This window comes from Cetorhinus maximus, chromosome 18 (assembly GCF_964194155.1).
Source record: "Cetorhinus maximus chromosome 18, sCetMax3.hap1.1, whole genome shotgun sequence".
NCBI lineage: Eukaryota > Metazoa > Chordata > Chondrichthyes > Lamniformes > Cetorhinidae > Cetorhinus > Cetorhinus maximus.
This window is the reverse complement of record NC_135896.1, coordinates 23,899,616-23,917,487: the sequence shown is the minus strand read 5'-3', so window position 1 is coordinate 23,917,487 and position 17,872 is coordinate 23,899,616. Positions and strand designations below refer to the sequence as shown.

General features: G+C 41.6%; 1 protein-coding gene across 3 annotated transcripts in view; it reads right to left on the bottom strand.

Moving 5' to 3' along the window:
* btbd7 (BTB (POZ) domain containing 7) overlaps positions 1–17,650 on the bottom strand; it is a 66,937-nt gene extending 49,287 nt beyond the window's left edge. For 2 of the 3 annotated variants that reach the window (XM_078562211.1, XM_078562209.1), the window contains exon 1: positions 17,348–17,650. The gene's annotated coding sequence lies outside the window, so the exon portion shown is untranslated. The remainder of the gene's footprint in view (positions 1–17,347) is intronic. The other variant, XM_078562210.1, reaches the window with a different exon arrangement.
* Between the last annotated feature and the right edge of the window lie 222 nt (positions 17,651–17,872).

Below are 17,872 nucleotides of genomic sequence, written 5' to 3'. Positions count from 1 at the left end.
CATCAAGGCAGCATTTGACCAAATGTGGCATCAAGGAGCCCTAGCAAAATTGGAATCAATGGGAATCAGGGAGAAAACGCTCCACTGGTTGGAGTCATACCTAGCACAAAAGGAAGATGGTCATGGTTATTGGAAGTCAATCATCTCAGTTCCAGGACATCACTGCAGGAGTTCCTCAGGGTAGTGTCCTCAGCCCAACCATCCTCAGCTGCTTCATCAATGACCTTTCTTCCATAATATCAGAAGTGGGGATGCTCACTGATGGCTGCACAATGATCAGCACCATTCATGACTCTTCAGATACTAAAGCAGTCCATGTCCAAATACAGCAAGACCTGGACAATATCCAGGCTTGGGCTGACAAGTGGAAAGTAACATTCGCATCACATAAGTGCCAGGCAAAGATCATTTCCAACAAGAGAGAATCTAACCATCCCCCCTCGACATTCAATGGCATTACCATCGCTGAATCCCCCACTATCAACATCCTGGGGGTCACCATTGACCAGAAACTGAACTGGACTAGCCATAAAAATACTGTGGCTACAAGAGCAGACCAGGGACTCCCCAAAGCCTGTCCATTATCTACAAGGCACTAGTCTGAATCAGTGAAGCTCCAAAAACACTCAAGAAGCTCAACACCATCAAGGACAAAGCAGCCCGCTTGATAGGCACCATTCCACAAACGTTCACTCCCTCCACCACCAAGGTACAGAGGCAGTGTGTACCATCTACAAGGTGGACTGCAGAAACTCACTGAGGCTCCTTAGACAGCACATTTGAAACCCACAACTGCTGCCATCTAGAAGGACAAGGGCAGCAGATGCATGGGAACACCACGACCTGGAAGTTCCCCTCCAAGCCACACACCATCCTGACTTGGAAATATATCGCCATTCCTTCACTGTCAATGGGTCAAAATCCTGGAACTCCCTCCCTAACAGCACTGAGGGTGGACCTACACCACATGGACTGCAGCAATTTAATACGGCAGCTCACCAACACCTTCTCAAGGGCAATTAGGGATGGGCAATAAATGTCAGCCTGGTGAGCGATGCCCACATCCCATCAATTAATGAAAAATATTACACTTCTCTGGTCAGACCACACCTGAAGTAGCGTGACCAGTCCTGGCTGCCGAGAAACAAATGAAACAGTCAAGCATTGAAAATAGCAGAAGCATGAGGTTGATCCCATGGCAGGGGTATGAGCAGTGGAAAAGCTGGAGACATTAAAACATTTTAGCTTGGAATGAACTCAATGGTTTGGGAGAAGGTTAAATCAGGAATACCATAATATATAAAATTATGGAAGTAGGATAAAGGAACTTGGGTACAAAGGATTGACTTTTACAGAAGAATAAGGAAACCAGTGTTTTATGTTGTTAAATTCTCAAACATTTCCAGTTTAATCCTTGCCTTATATATATGAATTTTACAACCAAACATAGCTCTTATACAAATTACACTGTTTGCATACATTCCAGTATGTATAAAAATTTTTTAAAGTATACATAGAAAATAACTATCTTTCATGTTCTCTCTACAAACAAATCACATACTATGTTAAAGAATGCAGTTGCTTGAATTATACACTTATTTTTGAATATTGCATTTTTTAAATTTAAAATAATTCTAGAGTTAGAAGAGTAAATGAATTAAATAAAATATCAAAATTTGCTCAATTTCCCAGACTTTTACATTCATGCTTGTTCCTGTTGGCTACTCCGCAGTTTATTATAATAAAAACTGCTTTAATAGTTCACAATAGCAAAAAAATACCTGCCCAGCATTATGACTGTACACATCTGCTATGGCATCTTCAGCACTAAAATTTCTTAATATCCACACATCTGGCTGAATAGAAAGTTGCCATTTTACCACAGCCAAATCTCAAGGAAAGGATATAATCTCGATCACTGATCTGAGTTATTACTGGCAGAACAAAACAAGAGAATAATATATATACTCAAAGAGAAACTTCTGAAGACCTGACTATTTTTAAACTCTTTCATCTTTCATTTTAATAACTTACAAAGAACTACAATATCCAGTTAAGGTGGGGTAGAGATGGGAATCAATTTACTCTTTCAGGGAAATAATCATTTAAAAGAAGCAAAAGTAACACAGAAATTGGTCTTTCTAAAGAACCTCTACCCAAACCCCATGCTGCAATTATGACAAACCTGCTACCATACAATTCTTCCCCAGTGAAATAGCATTAGCCCCCTGCATTGGCAACTTGAGAAATTTGTGACCCAACAATCTCCCAACCCTGCAAAGCCCACTTCTATCTCCTTCCCAAAATCTACAAACAGAACAGTCCTGGTAGACCCATCGTGTCAGCCCCACAGAACTCATTTCTTCCTATCTTGACTCCATTCTCACTTCCCTTGTCCAGCCTCTTCCCATCTAGATTCGTGATTCCTCTGAAGTCCTACATCATATCAACAACTTCCAGTTTCCTGGCATTAACCGCCTTCTCTTCACTATGGATGTCCAGGCCCCCTGCACCTCCATTCCCCAGCAGGATGGTCTGAGGGCTCTCCATTTCTTCCTTAAACAGAGACCTGAACATTCCCCACCCACTCTCCTCCGCCTGACTGAACTTGTTCCCTCACTGAACAATTTCTCCTTTAAATTGTCTCACTTGCTCCAAAAAGGGTGTGGCTATGGGTACCCACATGGGCCCCAGTTATGCCAGTCTTTTTGTGGGGTATGTGGAACATTCCTTGTTCCAGTCTTACTAAGGCCCCTCCCACAACTCTCTTCGCGATACATCGATGACTATCAGTGCTGCATCATGCTCTCGTCTGGACCTGGAATAATTTATCGATTTGGTTTCCAATTTTCACCCCTCTCTCATCTTTACATGGTCCATCTCTGACACTTCCCTTCCCTTCCTTGATCTCTCTGTCTCCATTTCTGGTGATAGACCGTCTACCAATATTCATTACAAGTCTACCAACTCCCACAGCTACCTCAACTACAGCTCCTCACACCCTGCTTCCTGTAAGGACTCCATCCCATTCTTCCAGTTCCTCCACCTCTGTCACAGCTGTTCCAATGATGCTACCTTCCAAAATGGCACTCTGACATGTCTTCCTTTTTCCTTAACAGTTAGTCTTTAACACTACCATTAACACTTCCTTTGTCGTGTCCATGACATCTTTGTCAATATCTCCTGAGCTCCCACCTATCCCCGACTTTCTATTTTCCTCACCTGCTCCACCCCTCTCAAACAGTATAAAATCCATCACATTTCTGCCCCTCTTTAGCTCAAAGAAGTCATGCGGACTTGAAACATTAACTCTGTTTCTCTCTCCAAAAATGCTGCCAGACCTGAGTTTTTCCAGCATTTTCTGTTTTTAATCCAGTGAAGGGGTCAGTTTCATTCCAAAGTTTTCATTTTGCACAATGTTTTAAATAGGCAAATTCTCAAACATTTCCAGCTTAATCCTTGCTTTTGAATTTTACAATCAAACAGGCCTCTTAAACAAATTACACAGCAAACATTCCAGCGTAGAAATTAAGTGTATAGAAAACATTGCTTTTCACGTTCTGTCTCAGAATACTTCCACTACTTCACTTTATTTGTTTTTCAAATAGCTTAGAGCCTATCAAACCTATGAAACTTCAATATGCTGGTTATCTTCAGTAGTTTGCAACAGGTACAGAAATTTAGGGAACAGGAGGAAAAATAGTTACAGTACAATTTTAAAAATACTCATCTATTTGTACATCTGGCAAGGTGAACTCATACGTAATTTCACTATCCTAAATATCTTTTGGTTGTAATGGGGGGGAATAAATTATTCCGTGTTTCTTTTCCCTCAGTAATAATGAAACAAAGTTTAGTATTTTAAAATAACTTAATCCATAGTACAAAAAAAAACCTGAGCCACTACACCATTGTTTAGTAAAATATCAAAGGCCGCAAACACACTTTCTGGCTTAAAATTATTTTAATTAGAAAAATTCTGATAAGGTTTTTGCATAACCATTAGTGAATTATGTAGAACTATTATAAAACTATTAAAAGGGTCTCAGAGGATGTAATATTGTCAGCAAAGCTTTAAGCATGATCACTGGAGCCACAAGGTACTGCTGCCTCGAAACATCCCAAAAATTATTGGAAATATATATCTATAGATCACACTAAGAAAATCTGCCGGATGGCAACAAAATTGATCTTGGCAATTCTTAACACAGAAGAAGAATGAATTTTACACAACTTTCCTGCCTCCAAGTTTTGTCAGATTTCAAAACAGAGAACATAGCCAGTTGACTGCACTGGGAATTAGAGACATGCTGCAGAATGTAAGCAGGGAACAGGCAGCTGGAGAGCAACCAGTTTTATTTCATACACGCACTGGGTCAAATTCACACACTCAATAGAATGTGGTAGAAGCCACAGTTTCATGGATCATTCGCTCTTCATGGATTGAAAAGTTTTTTTAAATAAGCTACAGTTTGATTGCCTCATCACCCGGACTATTTTGGTTTTGCTGTACTTACAGAATCAGATCCATAGACGTAGTTATTTTGATACTGCAGGGTGTTATCAGAAAAGTAAACAACTATAAATATAAGCTGTGAGTCATCCTACCTATTTTTTTCTAACACAAACTTCAGGATTGCTATAATACCCAGTTACTCTAATGGGATTGTACCAAAACACTTCTGCGCAACTGTTCTTTAAATTAAACTAACTTGCTTGCCTGATACGTGTCATAGTCAGCATCAAAACACTGATAAATTTGACCCTACCAGTAATCTTTCATCTGTAAACATTTATGAATAATTGCTGCAAATGATCAAATTTCAGCACTAGTCAGATAAATAGTTGCTGGGGCTCTGGACCAGATTGTGTGGACGCTATAATCAATTATCTGGACATTTTGTTGATTTCTTCTCCTTCACCCCAAGGTTCCAGAAGATTTATATGGAGGAGAATCTGTCAACATAAGCCATTAATATGATTGCAAAATCTAAATTATTTCAAGACTTCACAGCTACTCGCAAACAAAGATACGTGAAGAATGTTCAGGAGTTCATTAGAATCTTTCAACTAAAACACAATGGCACGTTTATTCATAGGTTTTTAAAGTCAACAAATGCAATATATTGGGAGAAGACATCGTTTATCCAATATCACTAAATCAGAAAATTGCCACACAGGTGTTGCCATTTGACTCGTCATTTCTGTGCCAACTCTCTGCAGAGCAACTCACCTAGTCCCACTCCCCCACCTTTTCCCCATAACACTTCCAATGAATCTGCCTCCACCATAATCTCAGGCAGTGCATTTCAGATCCCAACCTGCTGTGAAAAAGGTTTTTCCTCATGTTGTCGCTGATTTAAAGTGGCTGGCAAAAGCAGCATATCCTCTGGTTTTCGACGCTTCTCCCTATGTACTCTGTCCAGACCCCTCATGATTTTGAATACATCCATCAAATCTCCAAGGAGAAGAGCCCCAGCTTCTCCAATCTATCCTCATAACTGATGTTCCTCATTCCTGGAACCATTCTTGTGCATCTTTTCTGCAACTTCTCCAAAGCTTTCACATATAATCCTACAACTCGCCACTGAAAATGTACAGAACATAAGAGAAACTATGTATATTTGATGTTAAATACTCAATTAGCTAATTTTAAGAAGAATTTTCATCAAGTCTTTAAATCTTAAAAAAAAGCACACTACAGTCAACCCATTTACCAAAATTCAGATTGCATCATAATTGATGGAGACTTGTGTAATGATAGTAAATGCAGTATCATTTAGGGCTAGCAAAGCTGAGTAAAATTCAAGTTGTCTGCAATTTTGCTTATGTTACCATCCAGTCAGGGACCATTAACTTTTGAAGAGAAATCGGAACATCCAGTAATTTAACCAATAGAACTGCGCCACAAGATTTCATATTTTTAAACAAAACACAAACTTTATTGTATTTGGAACAAATTAAACAAAGCAAATATAATTTAAGTTAACACGAAATCTTGTACCCACATGCCATGCCCTTAGGTTTACTTCTTACTTCCCCCAATAATTATTTTATACGTTACAATATCTTATTCTATTACTGTAGGGTCCACTACAAAACCACTTTATTTCTCCCCAGTTCCAGCTATTCGGAGGTAAAACTTTTATTTTCCATCTTTTGACAGTGGATACCTCAGTCCTTTGTTCAGATTACCTTCTCAACGCTTCCAAGCTAATTTGGTTTCTTTCTTTTGCCACATGACTGTGTGAGGGTGACTGTAGATTTTTCCACTAACTGCAAGCTATCAAATCTTCCAGCTTCTTTTCTCCCATGAAATCCAAACCAAGATTAAGCCCTACCAGCATTCCATGTAGCAAATGAAGAACCTGGCTTTTTCTCTGCTTAATTGTCGTTTACTTTGGCTGCATGACACAAAATACGAGCTGCATCTAAAGCTCCCAGCAAACACCCAGATAAATTGAAGCCAGAGAATCTTCCTAAACTCCTTCCATCTCCAGGACAATGTGGCATGATCTGGGATAGGTTCATCCCGAGCAGTTCTGTGACACAGGACTCTGTGCTCTACGGGCTGTTCCCAGGGACACACACCGAGACAAACATCAACTGCAGCTGGAGGATCATCAACTCGGTGAAAGACGCGCTTTGGTCTGCCCGAAACTTGTTGGTCTTCCAGCACAAAGAGTTGTCCCCGACTGATTGTTGCGGACTGGCACAATCCAAAGTCCAGGACTACGTGCTGAGGGACGCACTAAAGCTTGGGGCAGCTGCCGCAAAGGCGCAATGGGGAAGGGTCGCTGTCTAAGACCTTTCTGCCACAGCGCACCGAGAGACTGGGAACTGTTTAGAGCCCCTCGGGCTGTACAGCTCAAAATGAAAGGCTGTAAATGATTGTAATATTGTTTGTACTGATGCACCTGGTGATACATTTTGTAAAAGTTTAACCTGGATTGTACCCTTGTAATGGTGTTTTTGAAATGGTTTGGAATGTGATTGAAGATATTTTATGAATAAAGTATATTTTTGCAAAAAAAAAATCTTTAAACAGACCTTTAGGTTAAGCATTCCTCATTTAAAATTCCTTCTTTGATCTGAAGAAAGAAATGGATTTTATAACCCTTCAGGGTTTACTGAATGCTTTCAAACTAATTTAGCTCTAACTCCAAAAACAAAAACATCTCTCTGGACTGCTCTTACTGCAAGGATTGAGATGTCATGTCTACACCCAAAGGCCCACAGATTATTCAATTGTTTACGTGTTGCCACCTGCTGTTTTATGACTCTTACCCTTCTAACCTCTTAAGTCAACATGGTCCCAACCTTTTAAGTGTAATAAACTCCAATCTTATTTGGATTGTATCTACCCCAAGTTGCTTACCAGCCTCTCAACCAGATGCACCCATTTTCTACAATCAAACTTGAATTCCTAAAACCACAAGTTATTTCTAAAACATATGAATTATGAACCAGATATTCACAGCACTCATGATTCAGAAACTAGTTCTGACCTTGGTTCAGAAAATGAAAAGTCTACACTAATCCTTAATTGAAACACTCTTTGTTTTCAGAATCTGATCTTTCATCAGGTTTAAAAATTCTAACTTTGCGCTATAAAATTGATATTCCATGATTTAAAATAATGCTGATACCTCTTCCCTCCTATCCTCTTAAAATACATCACTCATGCTTCCAATGAAGGCAGTTTTTGTTCCTTCCTCTTCTCTCACCCTTGGCCACCATTTAGTATCCCTCCAAAATGAGGTCCAGTATCAAAAATAATGCAGTGATCTATTATGTCATATCTCCCTGCTGTATATTCTCTCTTCGGGTCCATCTTCAGCAGTCACAGCAGGCACTATACTTTTTAAAAACATGCTGCCATGGGAACAGTCAAAGACAGACATGAGACATTTTACTCAAAATGGTCTTTTCCACAGGCTCATTTCCAACATCTCCAGTAGGTGGTTTTTGATACACTTTAAACAGTGATTGACTCAGCAAAAATGGTGATTGGAATAATACAGATGCATCGTTCTTGTAACTTTTCCATTCCGCCCCCCCCCCCCCCCCCCCCCCCACCCCACCCCCCCCCCCACTGCCTACTTTTCAGGTCTCATACACAAGAGTTCAGACATACAACCTTTAATGTCAACAGTGATCAAGACAGCTGCTAAAGTGTAGAACAGCAGCTAGAGATCTGAGCTTTCCACCATGATCGAGAAACCATGGGTGTAAAAAGTCAACACTGAAGAGGACTGCAACAAATTACATGAGGACATTAGTAAACATGCAGAATGGGCAAATAATTGGCAAAATGATGTTCAAAACAGGTAAATGTGAGTATACATATTTTGGTAGAAACAAGAATAGGGAGGTCACTTGTTACTTGGAAGGTGCAAGTCTAGGTGCGATAGAGAAACAAAGGGATACTAGGAATGCACGAGTGCACATATCAGGAAGGGATTGACAAGCTGGGTCGCTTTCCTGTTGAAAAAACGATGGCTGAGGAGTGACCCAATAGAACTATTTAAAATCATGAAAGATTTCGATAGAGTGGACACAAAGGGAACATTTCTTCTTGTGGGGAAGAGCAGTACTAAAGGCCATCATTATAAGATACTCACCAAGAAATTCAATTGGGTAAAGAGATTTCTTCTGAATTTCCTAAGTGGTGAGAGCGTGGAACTCTCTACCACAGAGTGGCTGAAGCAAGCAGTTTTTTAATTCTTTCATGGGATATGGACATCGCTGGCAAGGCCAGCATTTGTTGCACATCCATAATCGTCCTTCAGCTGCTGCAGTCTATCTAGTACAAGTACTCTCCCACAATGCTGTTAGGAACGCAGTTCCAGGATTTTGGTCCAGCAAGTGAAGGAACAGCAATATGGTTCCAAGTCAGGATGGTGTCGCTTGGAGGGGAACTCACAGGTGGGTGCTGTTCTCATGTGGCTGCTGTCTAAGGTGGTAGAGGTCGCAGGTTTGGAAGATGCTGCCAAAGTAGTTGTTGCAGTGCATCCTGTATTTAGTACACAATGTTGCCACTGTGCTTCGGTGGTGGAGGGAGTGAATGTTTGGTGGACGGGGTGCTGATCAAACTGACTTGTCCTGGATGATGTTGAACTTGAGTGTTGTTGGAGCTACACTCATCCAGGCAAGTGGAGAGTATTCCATCATACTCCTGACTTGTAGATGGTGGACAGGCTTTGGGGAGTCATGAAGGGAGATGCTCACCTCAGAATTCCCAGTCTCGGACCTGCTCCTGTAGCCACAGTATTTATGTGATTGAACCAGTTCAGTTTTTAGTCAATAGTAACCCCCCAGGATGTTGTTAACGGAAGATTCAGTAATGAAAATGTCATTGACTATCACGGGGAGATGGTTAGATTCTTCTGCTGGAGATGGTCATTGCCTGGCACTTGTGTGACACGAGTGTTATTTGTGTCATGGACAGAAGGTTTGTGCTCCTTAATGCCTGTAATCAGTATGTTTTGTATTGAAAGGCGTGCATCTTCTTACCCTTGAGTGTGTATATTTCAATTAATTAATTCAGCAGCAAGCTTTTGAGAGTTAAACAAGTAAGGTTATTTGCTCTCACGCTTACCCTGAATTACTGCAATATCACACTATCTCTAGCATGCAAGCGCAAAGATTGGATACAGGTAAAGAGAGTGCACTTTTTACAAATTACAGTTAATTCAGTCTGATTTACAATTTCCGGTCTCCCACATAGAAGGTTTGTGCTTTCTTAAATTGAATCAATGATTTGAAGTTGAAATGAACGTCTTGTAAAACAAAGGGTTCACAGCAGTTGTGAGGTTTCCTGTATTCAAATATCTAGGAGGTTGGTTCTCAGGTGAATTTTGAAACTGGAACAAGTTAAGGACTTTGGCTGCTTGATAACTTGCACATGGTTTCAGAGTCTGGTTCTCAGACTGGCTGATGACAAATGGTTCTGATGGATCTTCTGAGTCCTGGGCAATAAGGATACTGTCCCTGAAACCAGGTTCAATCACGCTGGGTTAACAATTCTGAGGCCTACCCAGTCTATTTTGTATGGGGAAAGGCATTGTGACACAATGGGAAGTTGATAGTGGCCACTGAGTTTTGATCTTCCCTTTTGTCCAGTATGAAACATGGAGGCAGGAAACTCGATAATCTTTCGGTGTTGGCCCAATCTTAAACAATGAGGTAGGTGAACTCCACAGTTGGCTGAGAGGTCCATAATTAGGTATTCGCCAGTGACTTGATACTGTCTGTCCTGAAACCAGAAGTCACATGATTTTTAGCAGCCATCTTAACAGCTTGTTTGTGTCCAATTTTAAAAGTATTGACTGAAAGTTCATAATATGACATGCCTGTACCAGGCATGACACTTGCCACTTATCAGCACAAGCCCAAATGTTGTCTAGATCTTGCTGCATTTGGTCACAGGCGCTTCAGTATCCAAGGAGTTGTGAACGATAGGGAATATAGTGGAAACATCAGCAAACATCCCCACTGCTGACCTTATGATAGAGGGAAGGTGAAGATGGTTGGGCCTAGAACATGCAGTTAGATGCATTTAAGGGGAAGCTAGGCAAGCATATGAGGGGAAAAGGGAATGGCTGAAGATGGTTGCAAATGCTTCAGCCCTGTCTTTTGCATTGATGTGCTGGGTTCCCCCACTGTTGAGAATGGGGATATTTGTGGACCCCACTCTGATTAGTTGTTTAACTGTCCACCACTATTCACAAATGGATGTGACAGGACTGCAGGGTTTAGATCTGATCCATTGGTTGTGGGATCACTTAGCTGTCTCATCACATGCTGTTACCACTGTTTGGCATGCAAGTAGTCATGTGTTGAAGCTTCACCAGATTAACACTTCATTTTTAGGTATGCCTGGTGCTGCTCCTGGCATGTCCTGCAGCATTCCTCCTTGAACAGTATAATACTTTCTGCGAGGTTATCTAAGAGAAAGCATTCTGATTTAAGTGTATGATTCCCATCAATAAATTATCTGTTGGATGTGCATTGCCTAGAACCATCTTCGGCCAATGGGAATCCAGGGAAAAACTCTCCACTGGTTGGAGTCATACCTAGCACAAAGGAGGATGGCTGTGGTTGTTGGAGGTCAGTCATCTCAGCTCCAGGATATTGCTGCAGGAGTTCCTCAGGGTAGTGTCCTAGGCCCAACTATTTTCAGCTGCTCCATCAATGCCCTTCCTTCTATCATATGGTCAGGAATGGGGATGTTTGTTGATAATTGCACTATGTTCAGCACCATTTGCGACTCCTCAGGCATTGAAGCAGTCCGTGTCCAAATTGAGTAAGACCTGAACAATATTCAGGCTTGGGCTTCTAAGTGGCAAGTAACGTTCACACCACACAAGTGCCAGGCAGTGCCAGGCAATTATCATTTCCAACAAGAGGGAATCTAACCATCTTCTATTGACATTCAGTGGCATTACCATTGCTGAATCCCCTACCATCAACATCCTGGGGGTTACTATTGACCAGAAACTGAACTGGACCAGCCACATAAATACTGTGGCTACAAGAACAGGTCAGAGCTTAGGAATACTGTGGCAGGTAACTCACCTCCTGATTCCCCAAAGCCTGTCCACCATCTAAAAGGCACAAGTCAGGAATGTAATGGAACACTCTCCACTTGTCTGGATGAGTGCAGCTCTAACAACACTCAAGAAGCTTGACACCATCCAGGAGAAAGCAGCCTGCTTGATTGGCACCCATCCAAAACCTTGAACATTCACTCCCTCCACCAATGACACACAGTGGCAGCAGTGTGTACCATCTACAAGACGCACTGCAACAACTCACCAAGGTTCCTTTGACAACACCTTCCAAATCCGTGACCTCAAACACCTAGTAGGACAAGGCCAGCAGATGCATGGGAACACCACCTGCAAGTTCCCCTCCAAGTCACACACCATCCTGATGGAACTACATCGCTATTCCTTCACTGTCTCTGGGTCAAAATCCTGGAACTCCCTTCCTAACAGAACCGTGGATGCACCTACACCATTTGGACTGCAGCGGTTCAAGGCAGTGGCTCACCAGCAACTTTTTCAAGGGCAATTTGGGATGGGCAATAAATGCTGGCCTAGTCAGTGATGCCCACATCCCATGAATGAATACATTAAAAAAAACTCTCTCCAAAATCAGTGTATCCCTATGAAATGAGATCAGATGAAAATTCTTCCCTACCCATGATGAAATGTCAGATCAGTTAGGATCAAAAAAAACTTTGCACGCATCATCTCAACTGATGGATGCTGCACTGGGTTGACTTCCAATGACCAATAAAGGAGGACAGCAACAATAAGGCAATCCAAAAGAGGGAGGAGTGAAACAGTATTGTCACATATTCTCTTATATTATCCTATATTCCATTTACAATACAAGGCATTGACAAGATACTAGATATTTTAAACACTGCAACTGAACCATAATAAAGTTTTTAAAAGGTAATTGTCGTAAATGGTTTCAAATAAATTGCTAACAGCGCACACAGGAAAGCATTTAATCAGAAAGCATGCCCCCAGCTGGGATTTTGCACAAGCGGAAATAAAATCTAATGTTATCATTGAATGTAACATTCAATCTCAAATTTAAAAGATGGGAAATAAACAATGAAATTAAGCCCTGGCAATAATCCTCAAACATTATGCAGTATATGCACATGCATAAACAATGTTTGTATTCTATCGGTTATGTGCTCTTGAACAGGAAACCTATGTAAAGGCATCTGATCATGAAAAAGCAGTTCCACTAGAGTTCTTGTCATCATAAATCAAACTTTTTAATGAATATTTTTTGAATACCTAGGGAAGTTTTTAAATGCTGTCTTAAGGTTTAAAATGTTAATAAGGGTAGAATAAAGCCATCAATGTTTCTGTTCAAGTACAGAGAAGAATTATGCACAAGAGCATTAAAGACGGTAACTGCTGAATTGCAATCTCTTCTTGGGAGTTATAATTCTAGTGGCAAAACATGAGAAAATTGGGAAGGGAAATCAGACCTCAAAATCCCAGGAATATTTGTAACAACACTAAGACCCAGTAAATCAAACAGAGGACAAAATAAAAAAAGGACAAAAGGAATAGTGAAAGGTAAAAGGCAATCTGCCTTATATAATTTTTCTGTGTACTATTCCATGGTTCTATTATCCTCCCCCATCTGAACAAAGGCATTGTTGTGGGCACATTAAATGATGATCAAGTGAGAAATAATAGGGGGCTCCATTAACAGTAGAGACTCATTGTATGGAAGGTACACCACGAAGTAGAGAAACGGGGAGGTGCGATCTTAAACTGCAGGACAGGCAGGAAATAGATGGGAGTTAAGTTCTTAAAAATAGAAAACCCAACCCTAACTAGTTGTAAACACACCTTCCATTTAAACCAGGGTAATTCTGTAGTTAGATGAGTAACCTACTATCAGAGTTCGGCATTTCAAATTTGGATTTAACAGCTGCAGGCCAGATTCTTAAGGTTCAGGAAATCCAGCAACTAAAAAGAGAGGTGAGAACTACTGGTTGAAGCAGGCAGTTGTTTTTCCACCACCACTTATGGTCCAGGAGGAGGAGTGCTTAACAGCCCCAGCCCCTCATGCAAACCTGTCACAATCCATAACAACTGCACACTGACTCCCAGTCTTTATATTGCCAGAGACTGTTGTGCCCCCACTTCCCAACCCACCAATTGGCCATCTGCTGGGCAGCAAACAGAGTGATAAAGTTTAACTGAGGTCCTGCCATTAAATTTGGCAGCACTCCACGTTTCTAAAGTTCTGGGTTTTCCCACCAATAACAGTTGCCCCACCCCTTCCCTGCAAATATGTGGCCAATATACTTGGAGAGGTGTTACATACATACGCCCACTGATACTACAAACAGTAAATTTATACTATTTGGAAGACAAGCACCTTAATACGGCCAAGGGTAGGTTATGCTGCAAGATTTGATTCCCAAAACATCTCAAAATTAGATGGTATATCAATTGTCATAACAGTACAGATTAACAATTAGTACTGAAAGCTATAGTTTAACTTTAAAAATATATTTAATCTTATCTAAAGCTAAATACTCATGTTTCCATTTTGAAAGCATATGTTGCATGAGTATTAGCTCCAACAATGCACCATGGCTACAATATATACCATCTACAAAACGTATTGCAGCAACTCCACAAGGCTCCTTCGGCAGCACTTTTCAAGAAATCCACAACCTCAACCACATTGGACAACGGCAGCAGGGAAGACCACCATTTGCAAGCTCGCCAAGTTACACGCTATTCTGACTTGGAAATATATCACCATTCCTTCATCAGCACGAGGTCAAAATCCTGGAACTCCAAACCTACTGTGGGTGCACCTACAGCACATGGGCCGTAGTCATTCAAAACGGCAACCCATTCCCACCTTCTCAAAAGACAATTAGGGATGGATAAGAAATTTTGGCCTTGCCAGCAATGTGCCCGCTAAGCTGCATGGCAACTCGAAAATTCCATGTACAAGTTGGACTCTAGGTTACTATGCGTGAGTGGCCGCACAAAAAAAAAGTGAAGGGCCCGTGCACTTAAACAAATCATTTGCGCATTACAAGAAAATAAGTAAGTACATTGCTTACCAGTGACACTCACACCTCATGAGAAAAAAATAATCTGATTCTCAGTAACATATTTAAGAGATGGAAAAAAAGACTCACTGTAACAGACAGGCATACCTTGACCACAATCAGATTTCATTCCAACAGGAAGCACAAGTTCTCAAAGTAAAAATTGGATGGAAATTTGGAATACCTCATATTTGGACTCCTTTTCCATTTATCATTTAAAATAAATCAAATAATTTAAGGAAAGCATACACTCAGGTTACTACCGGCGTGTTTTATATTTCCAGACACTTAGTTTTATACTTTTAACTTTTAAACATTAATTGTAAGCTGCTTAAATGAGCTTTACACTAAATGTGTTTGTAATAAACAATTTAACTAACAGATTATTTTAATCTCAGCGGCATCATGGGAACAGGTAACGAATGAGCCCAAGTTAGCAAATTGTCCATGTTAGCCTGTGTAGTTCTGGGCTTAAAATTTCTACAGTCAGCACAATAATGAGGGTGTTTATATACTGTCATCCAAAAAGAAAAAGCCAACCCTTTTACAATTCAAATTAAAGAGCTTGAATTTAGAAAATTAGGGACCATAAAATAACCTCGTTAGTTTACACCTTTCATGACCATGATTTAATGGGTGTTCAAAATCATGAAGGATTTGACCAAGTAGCTAAGGAGAAACTATATCCAGTGGCAGAAGGGTTGATGCCAGAGGACACTAAATAAAGAGAGGCGAGATGAAGAGAAATTATTTTATGCAGCAAGTTTTGATGATCTGGAATGCACTGCTTGACATAGTGGTGAAAGCAGATTGAATAATAATTTTCCAAAAGGGAACAGGATAAATTCCTAAAGGGAAAAAAAAATTGCAGGGCTATGGGAACGATCAGTGGAATGGGGCAAATTGCAGAGCTCTTTCAAAGAGCCGGCAGAGGTATGTATGATGGGCTAATGTTCCCCTTCTCTGTTGCAAAGCCACCTAATGGCCAGAGTATACAAAGACAAAAGCATGACTAAATTGTAAAAGGTTTGCAAACAGAAAGTAACACACAGCCATAAGTGTACACAGTGCTGCCTCCTGAGAATTATTCGCACAAGAAACTCCTAATCGCCATCATGCATTCATTTCTCTGTCAGCAAAAAGCAAAAAGGGGGTGGTAGTGAGTCATCTCAGAATACTCTCACATACCTCTGATTAAAGGTTCTGAAAATTGGCAAAAGCTGACACCTGAGAAATGCTTGACTACACACACTCATGACAGAGAACTGCATATGACTTGAGGAGGTTTAATATTTTTTTTAAATCGTCCCAAACGCTTGAGTAAATGCATGGCCTAATGTAGCATTGAGGCATACAAACCAAAAAGATCCCTGTTAAGCACGAAATTATCTCAACTTGGTCAGTTCTATGTTTGGCCCAAGTACTGCTCAGGTGCTTCCATTCCTGATCACTATCCTACAGACCCTTGATGAAAAATAGACTGACATAGATGACAGGTGAACACAGGAACAGAATTCGACTGTTATCATGCAGTCAAATAGCTTAGCGACTACTTAAGCTAATACATGATGGATGACCAATTGAGTGCTATAACTCAATGCAGGATACAGCAGTCCTGCAACCTTCAGTTTGATATGCACTTCAAATATTTATTCTAACAGTTTGATGTTGCTCTGGCTCTTCATTTGGAAGACTACACCTACTATAAATTGAAAAAGAGAGCAAACAAGCATTAAACTATTTCACAAATGATAAACTGTACGAGCATCCTGAGGAATCACAAAGGCCCACCTTCAGACCACCACTGTCCTGATTTAGACATTCCAACTATTGAACGGTCACTTTTTGTAAACTACTGGATTTATATATAATTGAGTAATAAAGCCCATGCAAGATCATTAAATGTTGGCACAATCATAGTACTATTAATAACCCCCAGGACCTAAAGGCCGTTTATAAGCTTGAGCAAACGCCAAATTTCTAAGAAACAAATAAATCCAACAGAATATCAGCATAATTGCTTTTTTTAATTTCCAAAACAAATTATTCGATCAATTACATGACCTCATCTGCTGCATTTTCTAGTGATTCTATCAACATGAATACTTGTCCTGTGCCCAAGAAAACAGATATCACCTCTTTAGATGAAGGTGGGCGATGGGAGTTGGAAGAAATTAGGGGAGGAGAGAGGATGTCACAAGAAATAACGTCCATATTGACATAACTCACCCAATGAAAAATGACTAATGCTTATTACTCAGTTTGCACCCTTGCTGCAGCCTACATGCTACAGAAATTTGTCACTAACAGTGAAATATATGCAGTGTGCGCGCGCGCTTTGGAGGGGCGGGGGGGTGCAGAGGGTGGTTGTGGAGGGGAATAAAAGACATGGTCAGCGACCAGTTGCATATTCCATTCTGTCTTGAACTGTCGGCTTTCTTTCCCCTTTAACCTTATAAAGGAAAGTGAACGTATCCGGTGAAATGTCGGGAGCACCAGTCTCCCCAGAAACTAGCATTCAGGAGGAGAGCTCCACGGAATTTGAAAGTGTTTCCACTCCCCCCGCCCCACATTCCCAGCACCGCAAATAATTAGAAATGCCCCCAACACAGACAGAGTGTGCAACCCGTAGCGGGAGCTGTCCATCAGCGAGGACCACCTCCCCCGCTCCCCCCCCCCCCCCCCCCCCCGGGCCCTATCTCCCTCTTCAGCCAGCGCGGCCGCTTTTACCTGAACTTTCGCCGCCGCTCCTTCCAGCCAAGTTTTTGTCGGGTTCAGCCGCAGACCTTTGCCCTTCCAGCTCCCCCCGCCCCCCCCAACCACCTCACCTCACCACTCCTCCCCTCCCCTCCTCAGTCACTCACCCCGCGGTCCGCCCAGCCTCCCTCTCTCCGCCTCAAGCCCAGGCCCGGGCCCTTCTTCAAACCGGCACCCTCCTCAGCACCAGCCCGATCCGATTATCTCTTCGGCCCCCACTCCCTTCCCCCCTCCCACCCCCGCCCCTTCATCTTTCTCTCTCCTCCCCAACACACTGCCGTCCAAACTGCCACCCCGTTGGACGCCGTTCTTGAATCATCCAACCAATCGGAAACGCCGTTGCTGACGGACCGCGTCTTTGTCCCTGCCTCGCTCACTCTCTCTCCACTCACCCAGCACCGCCCCCCCTCCGCTTCCTGATCAAGAAGAGCCACCCGAAGCTCCAAATGCTAGGACGCTAGCGACATCGCCATCACTCGGCCGCCGGGTGAAGCTGCA